The 15,783-nt window shown below is 40.2% G+C and overlaps 1 protein-coding gene across 3 annotated transcripts in view; it reads right to left on the bottom strand.

The window, feature by feature from the left end:
* ITPR2 (inositol 1,4,5-trisphosphate receptor type 2) overlaps window positions 1-15,783 on the bottom strand; it is a 456,496-nt gene that overhangs the window by 18,900 nt on the left and 421,813 nt on the right. The window lies entirely within an intron of this gene.

The following is a 15,783-nucleotide window of genomic DNA, read 5'->3' as shown; positions in this document are numbered from 1 at the left end:
TGCTTTCTTTTTCTCTGCAGCATCCTTCACCATGCAGCATACAATGGTATTATTTTGTTGATTACCTGCTATTAGAATATCAACTTCATGAGGGTGGGGATTTCTGTTTTGTTTACTGCCGTTCTTCAGTGCCTCAGATAACGCCCAGCACACAGTATGGGCTTCGTAAATCATGGGTAAAGAATGGACTTTCACAATAATCCTAGGAACTAGTCCTATCTCATTTTACAGAGGAGTAAACTGACACATACAGTGATCAGGTGTTCCCCAGGGTCACAGAGCGGGTTAGTGGTAAAGCCAGGACTCACTGGAACAGAAAGCCACAACAGAATTCAAGTTCTCTTTTAAAGTCTAGTCTACAGCTCTGTGCAGCGATGAGGCTGCATCAGCTTCTCTCAGTCTGACCCACTAAATATGCATATCATGCAACCGACTAACTCCCTCTGCTCCAAGCCTCTGCTTAGTAAGTCACCTTCTGATTATAATCTGGCTCCTCAGGAAAAAAATACACTGACCAGTTATCGTGCGAGACTGTTCCGCTTGTGTATTATAATTTATCTTGTCAAATCAGTGCATTCACATTCTGGTTTATCACATCTCTGATTAGTGTGTTCTCACCGCAGTTCATTCCGTGTGCCTTTTTGGTGTCAGGAATCTGAGCAATGATTAGCCCAGGATTTACAATTTATCGCCTAATAAAAGGTCTGTCTAGAGCCCTTTCCCTGAAAACATCATCCGGCAACACGCAGTGGGTCAGCCTCCCCAGGTAGTGGCCCAATATCATTGCGCTCCCATTTGATCAGGGATAAGGCGTTTTAGGCAAGGCAGTATCCTAGCCAGTTGTCTGGTATAATTTGGGAATGACAGCAAGGAACATAAATTGTGAAATGAAGCTGACCAGTATCACGCTGGCTCAGCTCCAGTACCAAAGCAAGCCACAGTTGTATTTCAGGGTTTACTAGCAACGTTAATCTGGAAGCTCGAAGCAAGTCAGACAGTTTTCATGCTTGAACACAGAGGACTTGAAGAAAGGAAAATGAGCAATGAAACGACATAGAATAAAAATTTTATTAGTAAGTCCTGTAGCCTGACTATCTAACACTATTTTTAATACAAGAGTAGAGCATTTTACATTCCCTAAACATGCCAGGATCCAAGAAATGGCTCCTGCAACTTTAATTACATAAATCATTTTTTTATGAAATCGTTATTTTTCCTTGGTATATTATATCTTCAGACTCGAGACCTAGGAATTCAGAAGTAATAGATGACAATGTTCACGAAGGACACATGACAGCCTTGAAACCCTAACTTGTTCATGTTTGTTTACTGTCTTATATAAATATATATATACTCACACACATATACGAGTTTACAGTTTTAAATTCTAAAATAAATGGACATTTGCCCTGGCTGGTATAGCTCAGTGGATTGAGCGCGGGCCTGCAAACCACACGACTGCGGTTCAATTCCCAATCAGGGCACATGCCTGGGTTGCAGGCCAGTTCCCAGCAGGGGATGCACAAGAGGCAACCATACATTGATATTTCTCTCCCTCTCTCCTTCCCTTCCCCTCTAAAGATAAATAAATAAAATCTTTAAAAAATAATACTGTATAAAAAATAAAATAAATGGACATTTATTAAAGAAGGTAAGCAGAAAAGATGTTCTCTATGGAAAAGAAACTATGGAAAATGTTTGTGCACTACTTAGAGGAATAACATGTTTTAATTAGAAGGTAAATATCTATCATTCAAAGGGTTTCAATACAAGGCTTCTCAGGAACGGCTTTGTATGACTAAGGCAAGGTTAACCGCGGAGGCAGCTAAGGTGTTCAGGTGCAACAGTAAGAGAGGAAGTATGGGACCCCTTCCACCCGTCTGCCTCCACCACGGGCACCTGGGCAGAGAGCATTTCCAATTGGAGCATTTTTAGGTAAGACTAGAGCATTCTCACACATTGTCTGATATACCATGATAACTAGAAATTATTTTAAACTAAAAAATAAAAATAATACCTAGGATTTTTTTAAAAACATATAAAATGGAACCTATTTTAAATTAATTACCCGTTAAATATCCTCTTCTGCTTGTAGACAAGTGGTCAGTGATTATGCAACCAATATTCCCATTTCCTACATCAGCTGGTCTCGGTGAAATAGTTTAGCCCTGCTTTCCTTGTTCTCTTTGCAAACTTTAAAGACTAATTGCCAGTGTGGTGTAGAAAATGTAGTTTCTGCTAGCCTAATGGCTAATTACAGCAACAAAAGGAGAAAAATAAGGAAATCCAATGAAATTGCAAATGAGTAATAAAGGGCAATGTCAGCTTTACGAGGCCTGTCCAGAAAGTATCCAACCATGTAATATGAAAAATGGAGACATTTACTGAAGAAGATACAAGATACAAGAGACATCATACATAGGACCATCATGCCTCAGTCCCCTTCAAAATAGACATGTTGGGACCTCACACAGTTCTCGCAATCACCATCAGCCGCCCCATCATATTTTCCTGATTCTCATCGAAGGTCTGAAATTTCTTCCCTTTCAAAGTTGATTTTAGTTTTGGGAAAAGCCAGGAGTCACAAGGCACCAAATGTGGGTTGTAGTGGGGCTGAGTCACCTGGGTGATTCGATGTTTTCCAAAAAAAACTCTACAAGACATGATGCATGAGCAGGTGTGTTGTTGTGATGAAGCTGCCAATCACCAGTTGCTCATAGCTGTGGCCTTCTGAATCATCCAAATAGCTTCCATGGAGGAATGTTCAAACTTAACACAAAATGTGATACAGATTTGTTGCTCTACTCGCTCAGTTATTTTTAATGCAATGGCCACACAGTACACATGTTCACCCAATAGCATCTACCGCCCCCACTGACCAGTACAGTGGAGTCATCACTGTTCACATATGTGCATTCCAGTCCACACTCCTTGGCTGCCAGAATGGATGGTGCAAAAACTATTCTCATTATATTAACAATGGCTGGACTTCTTCTTGACAGACCTTATAACTATTATGTCACATTCTGTTGCACTTGTTTTGTTAATAAAGCCTTGCCGACAATTCTTTTTACTAATTTTAGTTTGACATTTTGAGATTTATTAAGATTCTATTTTACAACAACAGGCTTCAGATTATGTTTAGATTGTTCATTAGCAGGTTGTCTTTATCAGATTCACCCAACCACATCCCATCTCAGCTCTATCTTCAAAATAACGTACACTTTTTGTTGCTTTGGGGATAACCCAAATGCAATCTACCATGTCTTTCTTAGGACAAGAAGACTAAAGAGGACATTCCCCCTCCTTTGTGCACCACTATTTACATTCACCGTAGGAGGGAAGCGCCCACTTGATCTGGGGGCGCCGACTTTGCTGGAACGTTTCCTTGTGAGAAAAAAAATACAATAAAAATGACCTACTGGGGCAGTCACTTCTAAAGGGATGCCAATATTGATCCTTCCAGTAACCATAAGGAAAGTCATTTTGTCATTTTGGCTGATTTTGGAAGAATAAATGTTCTCACTCTATAAAACCAACATCGTGACTTCTTTCTCATAGTTAACAGAAAAGAGTGGGAATGGACTACTTGGTCCCACGGAAAACCACTCACACACCCATCAGACTGGGATGGAGCACCCACTGCCATTGCACTGGGACTGATGAAAAACAACGCCAGGTTTACTTGTGAGCTTTGAGGGTTATTTTAAACCTCAACTTTCCCCTGTGTTGCAATTTTTGATCTATTGAATTCTGTGGAGTGACTGTAGAGGCTTCTATTATATATATTGTAAATTGGATGCACCCAATTTACAACCGCAGATATATACTTTTATCGCTGAAGGTCCTTTGAGGAAATTGTGTGAAATGCTACATCAAGGATTGTTGAAAATAATGAAAGATTTCATAATGTAAAAAAAATGCATCAATGTCACTGAAATTGAACAAAATGGTTCTTTCCTCTTCCACATACATTTTAACCACCTTCTCCACAAACTTGGTCAATAAATAGTATAGGAAACAAGCATTTTGCGCTTTGCCCCTTAGATGCAATTTGCCAATCTGCTTGATTTCTTTTTCTATAGCTCCTCTAATTTCTACATACTCTATATTTTCTCCTTTATTAAAGATGATGTGATCTTAGCTTCTCTTACATTCACGTCTACCAAACTACTGAGAAGAAGAGAGAGATATAGAGATGAGGCTGGGAAAGGCTAAGATTTCACAAAGCAGGTTTGCAACTGTAAATAAAATCTGACAAAAACTCAGATAATGTAGGTATGGAAGATTAATGAAACAATCAAATTATATGAGGAAAAGAAACCTAGCAAAAGAAACAAACTAAGGCTTATACCTGGGGGGGGGAAGAATGAGCAGTAGAAACAAGTTATTTACTCTGCAAAGGCTCACAGTGCCACTAAGTATGAAACACATCAAATATTTGCATGTTGCCAGATGAAGAAATTGCATTCGCATGTGTTAGCCATTTCTATCCCTGTTTCTATGTAATTCCCCTTAGATTGTACCCTGTTTTTCACTAACGATACAAACTAATTTCTATTCCTTTTTAGGCAGTCTTTTAGTAGAGAAAGACTGGGGAAGAAAAGATATGGTTGACATGGGTTATTGGCCTAAGTTTGACTCCAGGTTCAATTCCATTTTCTTTGCCATTTTACTGCTCAGGCCGGACGTGGCAACCAAATGATAACCAATTAAACAATGCTTTGCAGTGACTGGTTATGTCCTGCAAAGTAAATTTCGTTGACACTGTAGGACTGTTCGGTGACCACTTGAATGTGCAGAACCTTATAAGGAAGAGAGCTCCACTGCTTTTCTTCAAGCTGGTATGTGATTCTCCTTTCAACCTCTGGCTTTCAAGTCTATCCAGACTTGTGGTTTTGGTTATAAAACCACAAAATATCAGAGATAGAAGGGTCTTTTGATAGATTTAATTCATCTCCTTTGTTTTTCACAAAAGGAAGCAAGAGGGGGTTAAATAACTTAGTTAAGCCCTCTTATGTCTCTTAATTTCTAACTCAGACTTTCATGTCCAATAAATTAATTTTAGATCCATCGGAGTCTCAGATCAGAGTTTCCATTTGAACATGTAGAGCTTGAAGAGTTCCCTCCATTCATTATTGAAAGTCTTCAGACATGGTTTTCAGTGTCAAGGTAAATAATATTCTTTCATTTTTTAACTAAGGACACTGAGGCAGAGAGTTGAGACAAAATGCCCAAAGTCACACATTCACATTGTGAATGTGAAGGAAGTAGCCAAGGAAGTAGCCACGCTGGGGCATAAACTCAGACCGTCTAACGCCTGTGCTCTTCTTCCAGTGCCCTTTTGCTTACTAGTCATCACCTGCATCGTGAGGAAGCTAAGTCACTAAGATATACTGTTATTTTTTGTGCATTTGTTTGTTCATTCAGTCATCCATCCATTCAGAAAATATTAACTAAGTCCCTACTACCACTGTCTTGATGATACAGCCACAAACAAAACTAAGTCATTGACTTCATGCAGATTATATTCACATAAGGAAGATGTACAAAAAAAGTAAATATACAATATCATGTCAGATTTTAATAAGTGGGGAGATAAACAAGCAGGGTAAGAGATTAAGAAGGATACAGTCAGGAGAAGAAACCTCTTTCGAAAAGTGACCAGAGAAAGCCTCTCTGAAGTGGTAACATTTAAGCAGAGACATGCAGGATGGGAAAGAATAAGTAGAGTGTTGAAGCCTGAGAGAAGAATAAACACAAAGGCCCTGGAGAGAAACAGGACTGATGCATCATGGGAACAGCAAGAAGAACGTGGCTGGAGCTGATGGAGGAAGTCGCAGCAGGGGATGGCGGGTGTCAAGGCATAAAGGCCTGGATGTGAAGTTTGAATTGCATTCTTTGTACTAGGAAGCTAGAAATATTTGATCTACATTTAAAAAATTATCCCTTTGTTCCCTGGGGAACAGTCAGTAAAAGGAGAAGACTCAGAAAGGAAGCAGACAGTCTACCAGTTTAGTGGCACCAGCAGCAGTCTAGGTGAGGGTTGAAGGTTATCTGGACTAGAGTTGGAGAAGATTTAGAAAGGAACCCACTCATATCTATCCCAGTGGATAGTGTAGATGACATATTCTGATGGAGTATATGTTGTGTATTTTGATGGAGTGTAGAGAGACAGAGGAATGAGAAGTCTTCACTTCCAGTTAAGGTTTAAAACATTTCCACTTAAGTGCTTAAAAAAGGAATAAAAGCATGTGCAGAAAATGGGGAGTATAGCTGTTCTGTGGTAAAGAATGTGACTGGTCTTTGATCCAGATTCTAGAGAGGAAGATTCTAAATTCCTTGGAATTTCCCAGTGAGAGGAGTATCTTTTTATGCATGACTCTCTTGGATCACACCCGAGTTTGGGTATGAATCCCACCCAGACCTCATGATCAATATCCTCTATAATAAAAGTGTAATTGAAAGTACAGTGCTTCTCTGACTTTTCTGTCATTCTACTGAATAGTCAAACCCGAAGGGGTCATGGGAAACCCTGAGTTTGTAGTCAGCTGTACAGAGATGCCAGTGGTCTGGGGACACCCAGAGCACAGCTGGCATCTGAGGTAAGTAAGGGCAGTGCTGTTGGGGAAGGTGCCCTCTAACATGTGGGATCTGATCCAAGTCTGTGTGGTTATTAGCATCAGCGTTGTACTGCAGTACACTAGTTGGTAACAGAATAGCATCCTGCGTCACTGGCACTGTACAAGACAGGATGAACCTGGGAACATAGTTTATTTACAGCCAGGTGCTAACGGAAAGAGAGCATGTTAGTCCCTCCACCAGTTTGTTTTAAACAGTAAGCAAATTCATATAAATAGTACATGCTAAAATTGACTTACAGAGCTAAAATGCCTTAACATTTTCTTTTAGGTTATTTTCTCCCATGTGGAATTTTCACTTAAACATCAAGAGCTCCCCTTACAGTTTTAAACACATCAATCTTTATTACGATAAGTTAGCAAACGTGAGTCCTATATGATTGCCCAAACTCCATCTCTATTTCTGATCAGCCTTCTCTCCTGAACCCAGTTCTGTTATCTTCAGGAACCAGGGAGTCATCGCCCTCTGAATGGCCCATTGTCATCCTACACGGAATAAGCTGGCCATCCCAATCACTGTTTTCCTGAACCTTTGAAGGGGAGTGGGAATTAACTACTGATACTTTGGTCAAAAAAGTATTCTCATAGACACTGAACTTGAAACCATAATCTTCTTTTCCTCTCTCCTAAATCCACTGCCCACAAACAATTTTCTTATTTTATCTTGCATGTGGACTCAGGGCATCAATAGTTAGTGCTGAAAGGACCTCCGAGATCAGTTATTTCATTCACTTATTCAATAGATACTTGTTGAGAGCCCTCTTCTCCCCATAAACTGTTCTAGCTGCTGGGGAAACGGTGACCGGGATAGTCAAGAATCCAGTTTCCAGGGAAATAAAAACAACTGAAAAAATAGTTAATGAATTCACAGGCAAATAATTTCAGGCAGTGTTGAGGGCTTTGAGTAAAATATGAGAAGATGCTCTTATAGATGGCCTGGGGTCCTTTTTAGTAGAGCTGGCCAGAAATGGAGGATTTTAGCTTCTGAAGATAAGTGTTCCAGCTAAAGGGAACTGCAGGAGACAAGGTTGGCTGAATAGGAAGCTTCAGGAAAGAAAGACAGGGAGGCAGGTGGGGGGTTGGGGCAGGCTTTCCTGGTTTGTGGGTGGTGGAACGAGGTCATCAGCCCAGCCTCACTGTTCACCAGATCGCTGTCCCACGTCACCCATCCCTCCCTTTCTATCTCTGGTTCCTTCCACCATATATTTCATCGGTGTGATTGTCACTGCTTTCCCTTTCTTCAACCACTTGCCCTTTTACTACAACCTACCATGACACTTCCTAAAAATTCCATTTAAAAAGTCATATCATTCCTCTACTTAGAACTCATCAATGTCTCTCCTTTGCAGCATCAAGCAGAAAGTCCTTACCCTGAGCAATTAATCACTGCTACGTTTAGCCCTCACCTAATCCAGGGCAGGTCCCTCTATGCTTTCCTATCACTTACTCATGTGTGCTTCTTTCCTTTACACACAGCATCCATCCCCCACCTGCGGCACAGCTCATGATCTGTAGCCAATCAAGTGTCACTGCCTGGTGTCATCATCTAACCTTCATGACCACATAGTGTATTTCCCCAATGAGGCCCAAGATTCTTTAAGGCTGAGAATTTATTTGTCTAATATTTGTGTTCCCCTAAAATATCTAACCCATTGCTACAGACATGGTAGGCTTTGAATAAGAGTTGTTGAATAAATAGTAATTTATTCTTTATTCTGATCCTCAAATACTAATGTATATTTTAAAATTTTAAACTTAATAAAAATTTAATGTGTTAGATACTGCATAAATATTAACTTGTTTACACTCAGCAAAGTGGGAATAGAGGGAGCATTCCTCAACATAATAAAGGCCATATATGAGAGACCTACAGCCAACATCATATTCAATGGGCAAAAACTTAAAGCTTTCCCACTAAGATCAGGAACAAGATAAGAATGCCTGCTTTTACCACTCCTATTCAACATAGTACTGGAAGTCCTGGTCACAGCAATCAGATAAGAAAAAGACATAAAAGGCATTCAAATGGGAAAGAAGAAAGCAAAATTATCATTGTTTGAAGATAACATGATAGTGTACATAGGAAATCCTAAAGACTCCACCAAAAAACTACTTGACCTAATAAATCAATTTGGCAAAACAGCCAGATACAAAGTCAATACTCAGAAATCAAAGGCATTCTTGTACACCAACAATGAAATATCAGAAACAGAAGTCAGGAAAAAATCCCATTTGATATAGCAATAAGAAAAATAAAGTACCTAAGAATAAACCTAATCAAGGAGGTAAAAGACTTACACTGAGAAAACTACACAACTCTGAAGAAAGAAGTTAAGGAAGACACAAACAAATGGAAGCATTCACCATGCTCATGGATTGGAAGAATTAACATCATCAAAATGGCCATACTACCCAAAGCAATTTATAGATTCAATGCAATCCCTATTAAAGTACCAATGACATATTTCACAGATATGGAACAAACATTCCAGAAATTTATATGGAACCATAAAGGACCTCAAATAGCTGCAGCAATTTTGAGAAAGAAGAACAAAGCAGGGGATATCACAATACCTGATATCAAACTGTATTATAAGGCCACTGTAATCAAAACAGCCTGGTACTGGCATAAAAACAAGCACATAGACCAATGGAACAGAACAGGGAGCCTAGAAATAAAACAAAGTCTCTATAGTCAAATAATATTTGACAAAGGGGGCAGAAGCACAAAACAGAGTAAAAATAACCTCTTCAACAAATGGTGTTGGGAGATTTGGACAGCTACATGCAAAAAAAATGAAACTTGATCACCCACTTACACCATAACACAAAAATAAATTCAAGGTGGGTAAAAGCTTAAATATAAGTCATGACACCATAAAAGTCCTAGAGGAAAACACTGGCAGGAAAATCTCAGACATTCCACACAGCAACATCTTCACTGATATGTCCCCTAGAGCAAGGAATATAAAGGAAAGAATAAACAAATAGGATCTCATCAAATTAAAAAGCTTCTACACGGCTAAAGAAAACAACATTAAAATGAAAGACAACCAACTATATGGGAAGACATGTTTGCTAATGATACCTCGGACAAGGGTTTGATCTCCAAAATATATAAAGAACTCACATGACTCCACTCCAGGAAGGCAAAAATCCCAATTAAATAATGGGCAAAAGACTTGAACAGACACTTCTCCAAGGAGAACATACAGAGGGCCCAGAGACATATGAAAAGATGCTCAGCATCACTAGCCATCAGAGAGATGCAACTTAAAACCACAATGAGATACCACCTCACACCAGTCAGAATGGCCAACATAAACAAAGCAACAAACAATTGTTGGAGAGGATGCGGAGAAAAGGGAACCCTAGTGCACTGTTGGTGGGAATGCAGACTGGTGCATCCACTGTGGAAAACAGTATAGAATTCTCTCAGAAAACTAAAAATGGAACTGCCTCATGACCCAGCAATTCCACTGCTGGGATTATACCCTGAGAGTCCTAAAACACCAATCCAAAAGAACCTATGCACCCCAATATTCACAGCAGCACAATTTACAACAGCCAAGTGCTGGAAGCAGCCTAAGTGCCCATCAGTATACAAATGGATCAGAAAACTGGTACATTCACACAATGGAACACTATGCAGCAGAAAGAAAGAAGGCGTTCCTACCCTTTGCTACAGCATGGATGGAACTGGAAAGCATTATGCTAAGTGAAATAAGCCAGGCAGTGAGGGACAAATATTATTTGACCTAACCTTTAACTGGAACATAATCAACAAAAGAAAAAAGCAAACAAAATAAAACCAGAGACATTGAAATTAAGAACAATTTGACAGTGGCCAGAGGGGAGGTGGGAGGGGACAGTGGGGAGAAGGGTTTTCAGGAACTGCTATAAAGGACACATGGACAAAACCAAGGGGGAGGGTGGAAGCAGGAGAGGGAGAGGGGTTTGGCTGGGGTGGGGTGAGGGGTGGGGAGAAAATGCAGACAACTGTCATTGAACAACAATAAAGTAATTTAAAAATATTAACTTGTTTAATCTTCATAGGAACCATATAGGTAAGAATGCTTATCCATTTTATGAGTGAATAAACTGAGCCACAGAAAGGTTAAATTACCTGCCCAAGGCTCCCAAAGTCCCCCAGTCTGTGTTTAAAGCAGTTTGTCACACTGTCACTCTCTCATGCGCAGGACCTTTCCACTAACTCCCCTTCACCACTCCACATGCTTATTTCTTTCTTGCTTTTGGGGGCAGAAGTAAGGTATACACTAGAAAACAAGGTGGGAAAACATGATGCTCTCAAGTAAGAATAATATCACCCCAAATAAAATGAGATTATATATCGGTTGGCACTGTGTCTTTTTATAAAATAGTATTTCAAACTGGATTCAGTGCTTCCAAATGGTACCAGGCCCTCAGCTTGGGCCGTGGGAATCTCCAATGTCCTGCAACAGCGGTGCGGCGACCGGAGACTCTGGAAACTTCCCACCCACCACCAGAGTTTCGCAGTTTAACTTTCTCTCAGAGGATTAGGCTCCAGGTCACAGAGAAAACTTTAAGGTCTGGCTCCTAATTAGTGTTGTCCTACGGAGAAGGCCAGTAGAATGGATGTGTAGTCATGCGGAGTGTAGACCATTTGGATTGCACAGCTAGACTCCACCCAGGGTTGCTGGGAGCAGGGGGAGGCCGGGGTCAAACCGTACATGACCTCCCGGTGTATAACATTAAAACAGTCAAATTCTTTTTTTTAAATTTTTATTTAATTCTTGTTCAAGTACAGTTTTCTGTCTTGTATTCCCAGCCCTGTCCCCCCCCCAACAGTGCTCCCCACCTCCCTCCCATCTCCACCCCCTACCCTAAGTTATTGTCCTTGTGGCCTTTATACTTGTTCATGTGAGTCCATCCCCTTTTCCCCTGTGATTCTCTCCCCTTTCCCCTCTGGACCCTGTCAGTACGTTCTGTATTTCAGTGTCTTTGGTTACATTTTGCTTGCTTGTTTGTTTTGTTGTTTAGATTCCTGTTAAAGGTGATAGATATCATATGGTATTTGTCTTTTACCACCTGGCTTATTTCGCTCAGCATAATGCTTTCCAGTTCCATCCATGATGTTGCAAAGGGTAGTAGTTCCTTCTTCTTTTCTGCAGCATAGAATTCCATTGTGTAAATGTACCACAGTTTTTTGATCCAGTCATTGACCGATGGGCATCTAGGTTGCTTCCAACTCTTGGCTATTGTAAATTGTGCTGCTATGAACATCAGGGTGCATAGGTTCTTCTGGATTGGTGTTTCAGGGTTCTTAGGATATACTCCTAATAGTGGAATTGCTGGGTCAAAAGGCACGTTCATTTTTAGTTTTCTTAGAAAATTCCATACTGTTTTCCATAGTGGTTGTACCAGTCTGCAATCCCACCAACAGTGAACTAGGGTCCCCTTTTCCCCACAACCTCTCCAGCACTTGTTGTTTGTTTCTTTGTTTATGGTAGCCATTCTGACTGGTGTTAAGTGGTATCTCATTGTGGTTTTGATTTGCATCTCTCTGATGGCTAGTGATATCGAGCATCTTTTCATGTGTCTCTGGATCCTCTGTCTGTCCTCCTTGGTGAAGTGTCTGTTCAAGTCCTTTGCCCATTTTTTAATTGGGTTGCTCATCTTCTTTGAGTGGAGTCGTGTGAGTTCTTTGTATATTTCAGAGATTAAACCTTTGTCTGAGGTGTCATTGGCAAATATGTTTTCCCAAAGTGTTGCTTCTCTATTTATGTTGATACTGTTTTCCTTGGCCATGCAGAAGCTTTTAATTTTGATGAGATCCTATTTGTTTATTCTTTCCTTTATGTCCCTTGCTCTAGGAGACGTATCAGTAAAAATAGTGCTACGTGGAATATCTGAGATTTTCCTGCCAATGCTCTCCTCTAGGGCTTTAATGGTTTCCTGGCTTATGTTTAAGTCTTTTATCCACCTTGAATTTATTTTGGTGTATGGTGTAAGTTGGTGCTCGAGTGTCATTTTTTTGCATGTAGCTGTCCAGCTCTCCCAACACCATTTGTTGAAGAGGCTACCTTTACTCCATTTTATGTTACCGCCCCCTTTGTTGAATATTAATTGACTAGATTTGGGTTTATTTCTGGGCTCTCTGTTCTATTCCATTAGTCTATGTGCCTGTTTTTATGCCAGTACCAGGCTGTAAAACAGTAAAATTCTGACCATTACAAAATTCCTGCCACAATGCTTCTAGTCTACAATATGAAACAAACATGAACATATCCAAACTCTGATGTCAAGAGATCTTTTAAATATTAAGAGTTGTCAGAATTGTAGAACCAGCCCAGAAGTGACTTTGGAAACCACTTAGACCCTCACTGTGAATGAGGGCTTGATGTGCCTGGCAGTCAAAGGCACAAGCAGAACCAGAGCCAAGGGCCTTTACGTCCTAACTTTGCAGCAGGCAGCTAGAAGAAAGCCCTAGGTGATTATGTCTTTGTCAAGTTACAGCTGCCTTTGCAAATCAACCGCCTCTGAATCTGGCTATTTATACATTTCGGATTGTGGTGAACTAGGGTTCTTTATGTCGATCATGTTTGAAATGCTGATCAATAGTCTCACAGAACAACATGAACACTTTAAAACCCCTATCAAGACTCAATAATGACAATGGAATACCCATGCAGGAGGGAACTTAAGAGAGCCAGGATATTTTTTCTAAAGCAAAACGTGTGCTTTATACTGGATCATGTACAAACGTTGGAAAAAATGAAAAAGTTGATTATACGACTGAAAAATGCTGCAGGTTCTTCACTTAAAGAAGCCAAAAATGTATTCTGAAAAATGAAGTAGACGTCTGTTGTTGCTCCCATCATCTAGTCCAGATAAAGGCAAAGCATGCTCCCCTTATCCCTCACAGTGAATGTAACAGAGATAAAATTCATTCTTACAAAAGCTTTGCTCTGGCTCAGTGTCGGCTCCCACCATTCCCTTTCACAGCAGCCGTGCCCTGTGGCCTCTGCGGGACGTTCTGGACAGTGCCACAGCATGTCTCTTTGGGCAAGATTTGTCCTAAAATTACTCTTAAAACTCAAATGGATTCAGTGGCTCAAGCAATTCAAGTGTTAACCTAAACTCCTGACTTTGGTTTAACAAAGGAACAAGAGCCACGTGGACTTGAGGTGGAGTCAGGCCCCAGGACAGGAAGTCCTTCTACCTGCTCCGTCCCAGTGGTAATCCGCTCTAACTGCAAAGACTGCTGCACTTTTAGGGTCTGCTCTGTACTCGGCACAGGAAACTCCGCAGCAGGCCACACCGGCCTTGATCTCCTCTGTCTCCCTTTCTGGGAGCCAGCCCAATGCCTAGGATTTCACAGGTAGTATTCACCGAGGAAATGAAAGTCCACCACTACCTAACCTCTAAGAATAACACTATGCAAGATCAGTAAGCAATGTGTTTGAACATTAAAAGGCTTAAGAAGGCTCTGAACCCGCAAAGTAGTATTTACATTTAGCCAAATTACTTTAAGTAGTCAAATATTTTCAATAAAAGTAGAACAACCAAATATCTGTTGAGCAATAACCCTGGGCCAGACACTGTGCTAAGCGCTGGGATATATGTGATTCTATTTAATCCCTGCAGGAATCCTAGTAAATAAGGGCATTATCCCCACTTATAGATGAGGAAACAGACTCAGAGACCTGGGGTAACCAAACCTCAGATGCTATCATTTCAAAACACCTTGATCTCTAAATCACCATAAAAGCAACTGACTCCATTAGCCTGACATCAAATGACTAATCTCTGAAATGCAAATGCCATCCTAACCAGTTGCTGATGTCATGGCCTGGACTAGGCCAGTCTATTAAAAACCGTTATACAAAAGTAGTGTGTTTCTGCAGTATACAGTTCTCATTCCCACAACTTATATTTTGATGACATCTGTTACTCCCTGGAAGAAAGCCATAGTTTTGAGTAAAATCTATCAGTACTAATAATGCAGATTTTATTGTTCCGGAAAACCAACGGAGAATAAGATAATATGCTAGAACAAGATCATATGCTAATGTCAAGAACTGAATTTCGATTTCTTTCGGTTTTCTTCCGGAAAACCAACGGAGAATAAGATAATATGCTTGAACAAGATCATATGCTAATGTCAAGAACTGAATTTCGATTTCTTTCCAAAGTTTTTTCTTTCTGGATTTTTCTCTTTCCTGGAACAGCAGGAAGAAATCTTTTATTGAGTTTATGAGAATCTGAGATGTGAACCTCTCTTTATAAACTTACAATAAATGACTTGGGATAGGTCACAATTTCAGAGATGCTTCTATATATCAAACTAAATCCAAATCACTTTGCTCTAACAGGGGTGTCCAACCTTTTGGCGTCTCTGGGCCACACTGGAAGAAGAAGAGTTGTCTTGGGCCACACATTATATACATTGTGACATAGAATCACACACAAAAAAATCTCAAAAGGTTTTAAGTACATTTATAATTTTCTGTTGGGCTGCATTCATAGTCCTCCTGGGCTGCATGCAGCTCCCAGGCTGCAGGTTGGACACCCCTGCATGCAACGTTTGGGCTTGCAGCAGAATCCCACACTCAAACCTACCGATGTTGGGTCACAGGATATCCACACAGTGACCACAAACATTTTCTAGGTTCACTGGCTAATGAAAGGTTAAATCTTTCAGAGCCCTCCTACGAAGATTGTTTTTCTTCCTTTCTGGTTCTACTGTTTGATGAGTGAAATCTGATATTATTATTATTATTTATTGTTGGTATTAAATAAAGGTCTGGGGAGTGGTTCGGGATAAATGCAGACAACTATAATTGAACAACAATGAAATAATTAAAAATAAATAAATAACTAAATAACAGAGCTCTGTGTCCTACCATCGAAGGGCATGCTCTTTGATTTACTTACTTTATATAATCTCTGTTGGATAGCCTCATCCAACCTGTGATTTCAACTATCAAGTACACTTCAGTAACTTATAGACATGTATGAGCATTTATCAAATCTTTTTTGGGTACTGACTATATACCAGGCACTGTTCTATGCTTCCGGGGTACCCTAGTGCGTAAAAGAGACTGAAATTATATCCTTGTATGAGTTCATCTCTACTGGCTTCTCATTGGCACTGCCC

This window comes from Sturnira hondurensis, unplaced genomic scaffold (genome assembly GCF_014824575.4).
Source record: "Sturnira hondurensis isolate 20B ecotype Veracruz unplaced genomic scaffold, ASM1482457v3 Scaffold0021795, whole genome shotgun sequence".
NCBI classification, from domain to species: domain Eukaryota; kingdom Metazoa; phylum Chordata; class Mammalia; order Chiroptera; family Phyllostomidae; genus Sturnira; species Sturnira hondurensis.
Note: the sequence above shows the minus strand (reverse complement) of the source record. Positions and strands in the feature narration are given on the sequence as shown.